The following is a 12,758-nucleotide window of genomic DNA, read 5'->3' as shown; positions in this document are numbered from 1 at the left end:
TTGTTTAACGTGCACCGAAATCTAAGTACACGGGTGTTTTCGCATTTCGCCCCCATCGAAATGCGGCCGCCGTGGCCGGGATCAAGTGTTTGACGTAGTAGTTCTGGGGAAACCCGCAAAGTGAAGTAATGAATAAAGGGAAAATCAGACATCCACCCGTTCGTAACAATTGCTACAAAGGAAACCCACACGGGTTCCTCGAAAGAAAGGCCTCAGAGTTGAAGAAAAATTCGTCCAGGTCCGGGACTCAAATCCGGGACCACCGCCTTTCCGGGGCAGCCGCTCTACCATCCGAGCTAACCAGGCGGCTAGCAGATGGCAGGGCGCAGTCGAATTTGTCGACAACACGAAGCAAATGCAAGTGTTTGACGTAGTAGTTCTGCGGAAACCCGCGAGGTGGAGAGAAGTAATGAATAAAGGGAAAATCAGACATCCACCCGTTCGTAGCAATTGCTACGGGCGGATGGATGTCTGATTTTCCCTTTATTCGCACAGAGAACAGCGCTGACTAGCAACCAAAGTATCTTTATTTTTTCGATCAGCATATATCTACTTCGTCGCTATCTCAACCCACAAAATCAACAGAATTGAGCATGCGCAGGGGGTATTGCAATTAATGCGATAGGAAGGCAATCTCCTTCGGAAGGAGATAAATATAGGGAAGGCTTACACATGCTTCGCCACTAACATGAATGCCGAAAGCTTCGGAAATAAGGCGTGCGCGGTCATCGCGGTATTTTGACAGGTAGGTCACATCTTTTAAAGACGGCTTGCAGCCGCATTCATTGCAATGCAGTGATAACTGAGTATCTTTAGCTCGTTTTTGAAGTTTGAGTGCTCGCGCATGCGGTCATTCATGCACCGCCCCGTTTGGCCGATATAGGAACGCTTGCATGACTGGGGAATCTTATACACCACACAGTCACAACAGTCAGTAACAAACCTGGGGCTGCGCTGTTTTTTAGAGCGCAGCTCTTTGGCGTCCGTTCCTGGGTTTCGCGTCGTCGTCGGCGTCGGCCTCGTAACCAGCACCGCCCCCCTTCGCTGGAGTGGGAGACGAAGGACGCGAGCCGCGAATGGCGGAGACCAATGAGAGCGGCCCCTTCAGTGACGTGCGCGCGCGATGCTGGTGTCATGCGGACCCTCCTTACGGCTCGATGCGCACTCGTGTCTGGTCTCAGCCGATCCGCTCGTTTCGTACTATCGTCTGCTCGCGCCACAGCTCTCGCCCGCGCCTGTTTGGTTCTGTTGGGTCGGTCTCGTTCGCGCTTGTTTTGGTTGTTATTTCGACAACAAACGGTTACAAATATCCCTCGAGGCCAGCGCACCTTCCACAACTTAATGCGGTGAGTGTAAGACTCGTATCTCCGCGAATCCCATTCATGCAAGTGCGACGACTGATGCACGGCGGAGGCCAATATGGCATTAAGGGCCCAGTTGTGAACGTCTTTGAGAATCAAGCATTGGTGTACCAAGTCGAACATATATCAGTCTATTTCTCCGACCACAAAGCTTCCTTCATGACTGTCAAGAACTGTTAGTGGAGTCTTTGTTAAAGGAATACGTGTGAAAAATTAAAAAAAAATTCTGTGATAGCGCATACATGTGTTGCTCGATTTCTTTGCCTCAATCTATCGAAAAGGTGAAACAGCTTATTTGCTGCGCTCAACTTTCGCATTAGGAAGTAACGTAATCGTCGGACATTTTTTTACAACTTTTTTTGTTGTTCTTAGTTATCCGATTGACTGCACCCAAGCGTTTTTATATCAGCTGCATTTATAGGAAGCAGTGCTGAAAGGTTTTGGGCAAGGGAAAGGGGAATAACGGAATGCTGGTTCTGGAACAGCGAGAGAGAACGGCGTTTTCTCTCCTCGAGATCATATCTCAACGCCATGGTCTCGGAACCGTTCTAACTTCTTAAAGGCCAACTTTAACAAAATTATCAACCACGTAAAAAGCCCCATTTCAGATAATCTAGACATCCAGTAGCCTGGGGGCAAAATTTTACGCTTAAAATACAGGTCAATGCGTCACAATGAACTCTCAAAAACTAAAGTTTTTCATACCGAAACTGCAAAACTAACGCCGCCATCACCGCCCGGCGGAAGTGAAGCACAGTGAAGAATGCAGAAAGACAGCACCCGTGCTGTCTGGTTTCCTTCCTTGTATGCAGTTCCGGTGTATCAGCGAACAGGTGTCGCACGTCGTCTTGCCACAGAGTTAGTATACTTTGATAGCTGCTTCGTCAGCGGCGATAGCCTAGTTGTGCACCCGCGAATTTCTTTTCTTTCGAAGTATTCTCTGAGTCCAACCTTTTTTCTCCAGTAAAACTGTTGCTTGGCCTCGTTGGTTCATGCTTGAATGAGTGAAGAGCAAGGCGCAATAGACCAGGACAGAAGAAGAACACAAGCGACAGGACCGGCGCCTCTTTCCTCTATCTGGTTGTCGACGTTCATTATCAAGGCCTCGGTGCGTTCTACCTCCGCTCGAAGAAGAGCGCATTGGAACCTGGCCAAGCTAGAGGTTCGGTATAGTAAGGCTTAACGCAGATGCGATCAACGCGTGGCGCATTTATACTACATTGGCGAAAATTGGATGCTCTACGTTCTTTTGTGTATGGCGCAGAAATAGAACATGTCCTAATACAAACCACAGCAGCTGGAACAAGGCCTTGGCTTGGCCGACCAGCAGCAGGCTGTTCGAGTTCATTGAAGCGAGCTTGTTGTGTTTGCCCCTTCGGCATAAAATGGAGCGCTCGCTCGCCCCGCACTTGCCCGGTACAGATGAGGCAACAAACTGACCATGACGCTGCTGCGGATTACGTTTGATGCTGAAGGTAAAGTTTTAGCGATCGTCGCGCCTCCGGCATGATGCATCCGACTTCACCGGCAGCCGCCTGACTCGCTGGTAGCGCCAGACTGGTCGACGGTTGAAACCGATCTGATAACTATAGTCTTCTGTAGTAAAAACATTATAAGTAGCTCAGGCTTGGCACGGCCGGGCTAGAGGGGCCATGTGCTAAGTGTAGAGTAACCGCAAGGCTTACGAAAAGGGTTCTACTTAAATTGAGGACGAGGCAACAAGCTATGGAAAGAAGAATGATAGGTGTAACGTTAAGGGATAAGAAAAGGGCAGATTGGGTGAGGGAACAAACGCGAGTTAATGATATCTTAGTTGAAAACAAGAAAAAGAAACGGGCATGGGCAGGACACCTAATGAGCAGGGAAGATAACAGATGGTCATTAAGGGTTACGGAATGGATTCCAAGGGAAGGGAAGTGTAGCAGAGGGCGGCAGAAAGTTAGGTGGGCGGAAGAGATTAAGAAGTTTGCAGGGACAACATGGCCACAATTAGTATATGACCGGGGTAGTTGGAGAAGTATGGGAGAGACCTTCGCCCTGCAGTGGGCATAGCCAGGGTGATGATGATGATGACGGTGATGATGAAACTCACTGCTAAAACCACTCACGGCCACACAGGCCGGACTACGGCCGTGATAAAGCTTCGCCCATTTTGCTCTGGTAGCATTGCATACATGCATTTACTGCCGCTGCATTCACACCATGGCCGCCGCATCGCATTCTCCTCCGTGACAAATGCAGCACGCGGTTATTCCAGCTTCTGGCGCTAATAGCGTCAGACAATTTTTGTTCGTCTACTTTGACACGTCCGTTGTAGAGACGCACGAACTATCTTGAAGATGGTGCACCACCGGATATGAGTGCTGGAGATTATCGCCCCTGAATACCATTTACCTTTCAATGGTACCTTTGGTTTTCGTGCGCCATCATATGGTACTTATAGTCATCCCGAGATAGCGTTCGCTAAGGAAATCTTTATTGATATGTCACTGTGCTTGCTTGCTTGGTCCAAACTTTTGGCGCTTACCCTCCACGGGGGGTTGGCCAAGCCGGCGGTTAAAGGTGAAAGAGAAGGAGAGAGAGGAAAACCTAAAGGGAAAAGTAAATTAGGGTTACATGTAACGTTCATGTTAATTAAGGAATAGATTTACGTGGTAGATATAGAAATAGAACAAGCATTTCTAATTTATAAAGAGCAACTTCTGAGTGCTTTTTTGGGTGGTATTAGTATAATTTCGAAGACACAACCAACGACCTAATCATATATCCAATTATTGATTTGCAGGATTTGCAGATTTATTTGGAGAAGCATTTAATTAGCGAAAGTGTTGCAGTGGTTGAAGTCCAAATAATAAGACCCGGAGGTTTCGAAATGAAAATTCTACTTTCTTCCTGTGATTTCTAAATCGACGGCATACTATTGTAAAGTGATACATGCTTTCGGGGTTGTGGCAGGTAGGACACCGAGGGAACAGTGCCAGACCAGACCTGTATGGGTAGAAACTTGCTGGTGGAATGCGGCATTGTAATATTCATATCGAGTTTTATCATTTACGTGCGGGACACCCATTATTCCTCCATGAAAAGGACAATCGAGAAATTCCAACGTTTCGATTTTCAGTTTTGTGCAATCTTGGAAAAATGAAAAACTTCTAAACCTAGTCGCAGTGACATAAGCCGAACTAGCTATAACGGACATAACAGGTCTATCAAGGGACGTCCGCGCAAGTGTCTCCCATTTCGTTTAAAGATATACCGCGATGGCCTGGAAGTCATGCGAACTTCATGAGGCTTATGTTTGAGGGGATTAGGGATTTTAATGCATTGGTTACAACAGCGTTTGAAAATGAAGTGAGTGCTGTGCGTACTGACAGTGAATCAGTCACTATAACTGATGTAGGATAGTTTGAAGGATATTTCCGATGAGCAGAGATAACGGCTGATAGTTCAGCAAAAAATATGGACCTGATATCTGGAAGGCGCAATGCATATGACTAGGAGAGAGACTCGGAGAAAAAGTGCCCACACCGTCTATCGCATGATTCATTGATGCAGCAGTAACGATCACATAATCTATTGCCAATTGCGTTAGATGGCCTTTTAGCATGACGTATAAATATGTATGGGGCAGGAGTTCAGCAATTGATGGAAATGTGATCATCAAGTTTAATCTTTCTATAAGGCAAGGGTCATCATCATCATCATCATCAGCCTGGTTACGCCCACTGCAGGGTAAGGGCCTTTCCTCTACTTCCACAACTGCCCCAGTCATCGCTTATTGTGGCCATGTTGTCCCTGAAAAAATCACATCCGCCCAGCTCACTTTCTGCCGCCCCCTGCTACGCTTCCTTTCCTTTGAAATCCAGTCTGTAACGCTTAATGATCATCGGTGATCTTCCCTTCTAATCACATGTCCGGCCCATGCTAATTTTTTTCTTGATTTCTACTAAGATCGCATTATCTCACGTTTTTTCCCTCACCCAGTCTGCCCTTTTCTTATCCCTTAACGTTACACGCATCGTTCTTCTTTTTATAGCTCGTTGCGTCGTTCTCAATTTAAGCAGAACCATCTTCGTAAGCCTTCAGGTTTCTTCCCCGTACGTGAGTACTGGTAAGACACAGCTGTTATACATTTTTCTCTTGAGGGATAATGACAACCTGCTGTTCATGATCTGGGAATGCCTGCCGATCGCACCACAGCCCATTCTTATTCTTCTGATTATTTCTGTCTCATGATCCGGATCCGCAGTCACTACCTGCCCTAAGTAGATGTATTCCCTTACGACTTCCAGTGCCTCGCTGCCTATTGTAAATTGCTGTTCTCCCGAGACTGTTAAGCATTACTTTAGTTTTCTGCAGAATAATTTTTAGACCCACCCTTCTGCTTTGCCTCTCCAGGTCAGTGAGCATGCATTGCAATTGGTCCCCTGAGTTACTAAGCAAGGCAATATCATCAGCGAATCGCAAGTTACTAAGGTATTCTCCATTAACTTTTATCCCCAATTCTTCCCAATCCAGGTCTCTGAATACCTCCTGTAAACACGCTGTCAATAGCATTGGAAATATCGTATCTCCTTGCCTGACGCCTTTCTTTATTGGGATTTCGTTGCTTGCTTTATGGAGGACTAAGGTAGCTGTGGAGCCGTTATAGATATGTTTCAGTATCTTTACATATGGCTCGTCTACACCCTGATTTCGTAATGCCTCCATGACTCTTGAGGTTTTTAATGAATCAAATGCCTTCTCGTCATCAACGAAAGCTATATATAAGGGTTGGCTATATTTCGCACATTACTTTATCACCTGATTGATAGTGTGAATATTGTCTACTTTTGAGTAGCCTTTACGAAGATCCTGCCTGGTCCTTTAGTTGAAAGATGTCTAAGGTGTTCCTGATTATATTTGTGATTACCTTAGTAAATATCTTGTACCAACGGACAGTAAACTGATCCGTCTACAATTTTTCAAGTCTTTGGCGTCCCCTTTCGTATAGGTTAGGATTATGTTAGCGTTCTTCCAAGATTCCAGTACGCTCGAGGTCATGAGGCATTGCGTATACAGGTTGGCCAGTTTTCCTAGAACAATCTGCCCACCATCCTTCAACAAATCTGCTCTTACCTAATCCTACCCAGCTGCCTTCCCCCTTTGCATAGCTCCCAAGGCTTTCTTTACTTATTCCGGCGTTACTTGTGAGATTTCAAATTCCTCTAGAATATTCTCTTTTCCATTATCGTCGTGGGTACTGTATACTGGTACTGTATAAATCTCTATAGAACTCCTCAGTCAATTGAAGTATCTCATACATATTAGTGATGATATTGCTGGCTTTGTCTCTTAACGCATGCCTAGTTCTGATTGTTGCCTATTACTAGTTTTTTGTTGACTGCTTTTAGGATTCCTCCGTTCCTGAGAGAATGTTCAATTCTATCCACAATATACTTCCTTATGTCAGCTGTCTTACGCTTGTTGATTAATTTGGAAGGTTCTACCAGTTCTATTCTAACCGTAGGATTAGAGGCTTTCATACATTGGTGTTTCTTAATGAGATATTTTGCCTCCTGCGATAGTTTACCGGTATTCTGTTTAACGTAGTTACCACCGACTTCTGTTGCACACTTCTTAATGGTTCCCATAAAATTGACGTTCATTGCTTCAACACTAAGGTTCTCTTCCTGAGTTAAAGCCGAATACCTGTTGCATAGCTTGATCCGGAATTCCTCTATTTTCCCTCTTACCGCTAACTCATTGATCGGCTTCTTTTGTACCACTTTCTTCCGTTCCCTCCTCAAGTCTAGGCTAATTAAAGTTCTTACCACCCTATGGTCACATCAGCGCACGTTGCCGATCACGTCCCCATCTTGTATGATGCCAGAGTTAGCTCAGAGTATAGGGTGTATTTCATTTTTAGTCTCGCTATTCGGGCTCCTCCGCATCCACTTTCGGCTATCCCGCTTGTGGAAGAAGCTATTTATTATGCGCACATCATTATGTTCTGCCAACTCTAGTAATAACTCTCCCCCGCCATTTCAAGAGCCTATCCCATATTCCCGCACTGACTTGTCTCCAGCCTGCTTCTTGCCTACGCTGGCATTGAAATCGCCCATCAGTATAGTTTATTTTGTTTTGACTTTACCAAGTCTTCAGAGAAATTTTCGATTTCCCGGTCACCATGACCGGATGTAGCAGCGTATACCTGTACGACCTTAAATTTGTACGTCTTATTAAGTTTCACAAGGCCTGCCACCATCCCTTTAATGCTATAGAATTCTTGTATGTTATCTGCTATATATCTTTATTAATAAGTAATCCGACTCCTAGTTCTCGTCTCTTCGCTAAGCCCCGGTAGCGCAGGACGTGCCCGCTTTTTAGCACTGTTTATGCTTCTTTTGTCCTAACTTCACTGAGCCCTGTTATATCCAATTTACTGCCCTATAATTCCCCCAATAGCACTGCTAGACCCACCTCACTATACAACGTTCTAGCGTTTAGCGTTGCCTGGTTCAGGTTCCAATGGCGGCCTGTTCGGTCCCAGGGATTCTTGGCACTCTCAGCTGCGTCACAGGTCTGACCACTGCCGTGGTCAGTTGCTTCGCAGCTACTGGGGACTGAGGGCCTGGGTTCGGTTGTTCTATTCATACAACAAGCGTATTGCAAGGGCATGGCTACCAAATTATCTCGCCTTTATGAACGTTTAGTGGATGTAGCTCAGCTCTTAGAGACAAAACCTGGCGTATATTTAAGCGGGACGAATGCTTATAGAAAAATGCGCTCATTTCACGAATTGAAAGTAATTGTGGTCGTCTCAAATGAGAATCATTACTGTTTAAATACGTACTTACAGTTCGAATGCGAAATTGGCAGGGAAGAGTAAGCAGTCGCGCTTCCTAATAGAAAACATTGTTCGCTGCAAATTTTGGTAAACCAAGACAATTTTGAAGAGCCTCCCTCTCTAGGAGAACCAGAGGGTTAGTTTCAAGCGCCGCACGCCTGAGCCGACACCGACGACACCGGCTTTTCTGCGACACGAGCTCCTTAACGCTGTCGCGTTAAAATAAAGGCTAGTATGCTTCGCATCCTGGGCTTAACCTTAGCTAAGCCACAGCCATTTTTTTTAATGGTTTCTGCCAGGCCACAACCACGTGCCGTTGTTGCTATCACCTATACACCAGCTGTCGTTATTTATGTATTGACCCATGCCCTGTTCTGACGTGATTTCTAAATATAAAAAAATGTCAACATTTTTAGCGATTCTCGATAGCAGCGCATGCGCAAGAACGTTCCTGGTCGTTTCTCTCTGAAAATATACTTAGTTGCAAGTGAGCGTCTTTCCTGCCCACGTGTCCTTTTTCCGCAACGCTTCTGCGTTCCCCTTTGCAAAAATAGCTAAAAGCCACACGGCGGTAATTCAATGGTGTGTTGCAATTGACTTCAGTGTGTACAAATAAATCATGGTCTAATTACGAGCGGTGTGATTGGTGAAAGTGTCTGTTTCACTTTTACCGCAGATAATTGAATTATATATTGTTACTGCGAATTTGTGTGATGTTAAAATAACCATCTAGAGGCGATACGAAACTGCTTCACTGGGCGGGGAGAACACTTACGGGCAGCCACAGGAAAGGAGCTTCCAGTCACTTTGCGCATGGCCTAATCTGCCGGCTGCCTGCTACACCGGTGCTGCATTTGAATTACTACTTTTTCTTTCATGCGTGCTGAAAAGCACGCAGGGTGACTTTTAAATAACACTCTATTGCTAGTGCGTTTTTAGGTCCTTGAGTTGGCGTTTTCGCCTGTCGCACAAAGGCTTCCAGGACAGTGTACTCTCCGAAGCAAGTCAATATGAACGCCTGACGGACTGCATCATTACACCAAGCCCCGCGATACATGGGCTTGCCCGCCCTCAAAATCATAGAGAGTGTGTGGCTGTCTTGCACTCATCATCATCAGCAGCAGCCTGGTTAAGCCCACTGCAGGGCAAAGGCTTCTCCCATACTTCTCCAACTACCCCGGTCATGTACTAATTGTGGCCATGTTGTCCCTGCAAACTTCTCAATCTCATCCTCCCACCTAACTTTATGACGTCCCCTGCTACGCTTCCCTTCCCTTGCAATCCAGTTCGTAACCCTTAATGACCATCGGTTATCTTCCCTCCTCATTACATGGCCTGCCCGTGCCCATTTTTTTTTCTTCATTTCAACTAAGATGTCATTAACTCGCGTTTGTTCCCTCACCCAATCGGCTCTTTTCTTATCCCCTAACGTTACACCTATCATTCTTCTTTCCATAGCTCGTTGCGTCGTCCTCAATTTAAGTAGAGCCCCTTTCGTAAGCCTCCAGGATTCTGCCCCGCACGTGAGTACGGTTAAGACATTGCTGTTATACACTTTTCTATGAACTGATCCTCCCCAGCTGCCTTCCCCCTTTGCATAGTTCCCAAGACTTTCTTTACTTCTTCCGGCGTTACTTGTGGGATTTGAAATTGCTCTAGACTATTCTCTCTTCCATTATCGTCGTGGGTGCCACTGGTACAGCACAAATCTCTATAGAACTCCTCAGCCACTTGAACTATCTCATCCATATTATTAATGAAATTGCCTGCTTTGTCTGTTGACGCATACATCTGATCCTTGCCTATTCCTAGTTTCTTCTTCACTGCTTTTAGGCTTCCTCTGTTAGTGAGAGCCTGTTCAATTCTATCCATATTATACGTCCTTATGTTAGCTGTCTCACGCTTGTTGATTAATTTGGAAAGTTCTGCCTGTTCTATTCTAGCTGTAGGGTTAGAGGCTTTCCTACATTGGCGCTTCTTGAAAAGGTCTTTCGTCTCCTGCGATAGCTTACTGGCATCCTGTCTAAACGAGCTACCACCGACTTCTACTGCACACTCCTTAATGATGCCCATAGGATTGTCGTTAATATCTTGAACACTAAGGTCCTCTCCCTGAGTTAAAGCCGAGTACCTGTTCTGTAGCTTGATCCGGAATTCCTCTATTTTCCCTCTTACCGCTAACTCGTTGATCGGCTTCTTATGTACCAATTTCTTCCGTCAGTGTCTTGCATTACTCACTTGCATATCTGTTCACTTTGTTCAATGCTTCGCGCTGTCGCTTGGGTGCTGAATGTTGCTGCCCTGCTCACAGAGCATGTGAAGTGTGTTTGCAGCGTTAGTTGGGTGCCCTGCGGTTTGACGTCAATATTAAAGCAAAGGTTCCGGCACGCAAAACCCTTCTGGTGACGCCATAAGTTTTTAACTAAAGTGGACACGGGAGGAACCCCGGAATAGAAATTGGTTGTTGTCACCGCTTAGCGCTTGTTTGGCCTTTCGGGTATCTAGCACCCCAAACCCATTCCTCCCACAACTAACCTTAGCGCATCTGCAGATCGAACAAGCTTCTGACCGGTGGGACGGATATTGAAATATGTCAATGAAAGGTCAGAAGAATCAAATCGTAGGTCAGGTTAGCGGATCAGAGGTAAATCACCGCAATGAAGTGCAGTTGCACGAGCGGCTCGTGCAACTGCTAGGTTGGGCCCACGGATCGCTCTCCTGCATTTTTGCCGAGAAATCAGGTATTTTGATACGGTTTCTCGAAATTTTACCTGGGGGTTATTTTTAAACGTGTAGGGAACCGATTCGACGCGAAAAACCGAGAAAAAAGGCCTTATTTCTTATTTTTTCGAGAGCTCTCTTTGCCACCGGCCGCCGGGCCCAATATGGCCATGGCTCGTACCTTTTGAGCCTGGCCCTGCCGACCACGCGCAAGGCGCATAATGTTTCGCCGTCCCCATCCCCCACGCGGCCTCCGGCCGTCGAGGATTCGCCCCGCTCGCCGGGATCGGACTTCGCGGAGGACGGGGACGCGGCGATCGCGCATTTCTGCGACCTAGTTGATCAGTTGCCGGCGACGACGGACGACCAGCCCCGCGCCGGCGGCGAGGAGGAGGAGGTGCTCTCTTCCGTCTCGGAGGGCACGGCCGTGGCTGTCGCGCTTCCGTCGGACCTCGTGAGCCGGACCCGGAGGCGCGTGAGGGAGCTCGACGAGGAGGTCCTCACTTTCTGCACGCTGCCGGCGAACAAGGTCTCGGTGGAGGCGCGCAATTTCGTGATGGCCAAGGTGTTCGAGCTGGTGGCCCTCTGCTCCGACCTGAGGGCGGAGGCGGCCACGGAGCGTGGCGCGGCCCTTGCCTTACAGGGCCCGCTGGTCGAGGCGCGCCCCGGGAGGCCGCGGAGATGCAGAGGCGAGTCGTGATTGCGGAGGGCATTGCGGAGGGCGTGACTGCCGCAATGCCCTCATTGAGTTGTCACGACTCAATGAGTCAAGTCGTCAATGAGTCGTCATTCCGGAGGGCGTGATTGCGAAGTTGCGCCTGCGGATGAGGTTGCCGCGCCCTCGGGTTATGGCGGCACGGATGGCTCGGGGCGTGCGCCCGCCGGGCGAATGGATCACGCGGCCGCGTTGAAATTGGGCATCGCGCCCGCTGCCGGCGCGGTTCGAGGCGGCCATTGTGGTGTGGCGGCGAGCGCCGAGGCGGAGAGGCCTGGTGCGACGCACGCGCACGTCGCCTTCCTGACGCCGGTGGCGGCGACCGCGAGGCCGGCGCGGGATGGCCTCCGGCTGCTGAAGAGCAACATCGAACCAAGCACCAAGGACATCAAGGACGTGTCGCTGCGCCATACTCGGTACGCGCTGACCGTGTTCACTGATAGTAAACAGTCGCTAGAAAACCTAGAACAGGCGATAGGCGCGAACTCGGTCACGCGCGCGTCCATCATCATGCGCGTCGCACAGAAAGGAAAGCCGCACGTGAAGTTTTCGGGAGTCGATCCGGACATCGGACCCGACGAATTTGTCAGAACGCTTAACGATCGCAACCAGGGGCTTGAGCTAGATCTGGAGAAATCCAGGGTTCGTGTCACGTTCAGGGAGAGGGCGGGTACGCGCGCGTACGTGGCCGAGGTTGACCCAGAAGGATACCGAAAGATCATGTCGAGACCGCCTTTCTCGGTGGGTTAGACGTCGGTGCGCGCGCGAGAAGAGCTGCACGTGCCGACGTGCACATTCTGTGCGACGTGCGGTCACGGGCGTACGACGTGCCTGCACAAGGCGGACTCGCCCAAAGCGCAGTGCATGAAGTGCGGAGGCAACCACCTGGCCGTAACGTGCAACGTGCGAATGGGGGACGCGGCCGTGTACTGCACGGAGTGCAGCAGGGCGGGCCGGAACGACACGAGTCACCCGACAGGATTCCCCGAATGCCCCGTTCAGGTGGAAAAAGGTAGCCCGCCTCAAGGCGCGCACCCACTATGGGGAAACAAACTAGAGCGAGCGCTGCAGGGAGTGGGGGGGGGGGATGAAGGAGGAGGGACGCTCGAGGACGGGTGAGCGTTATGGGAAC

This window comes from Dermacentor albipictus, chromosome 10 (genome assembly GCF_038994185.2).
Source record: "Dermacentor albipictus isolate Rhodes 1998 colony chromosome 10, USDA_Dalb.pri_finalv2, whole genome shotgun sequence".
In the NCBI taxonomy this organism is placed as follows: Eukaryota; Metazoa; Arthropoda; class Arachnida; order Ixodida; family Ixodidae; genus Dermacentor; species Dermacentor albipictus.
This window is presented reverse-complemented; position numbering follows the sequence as displayed.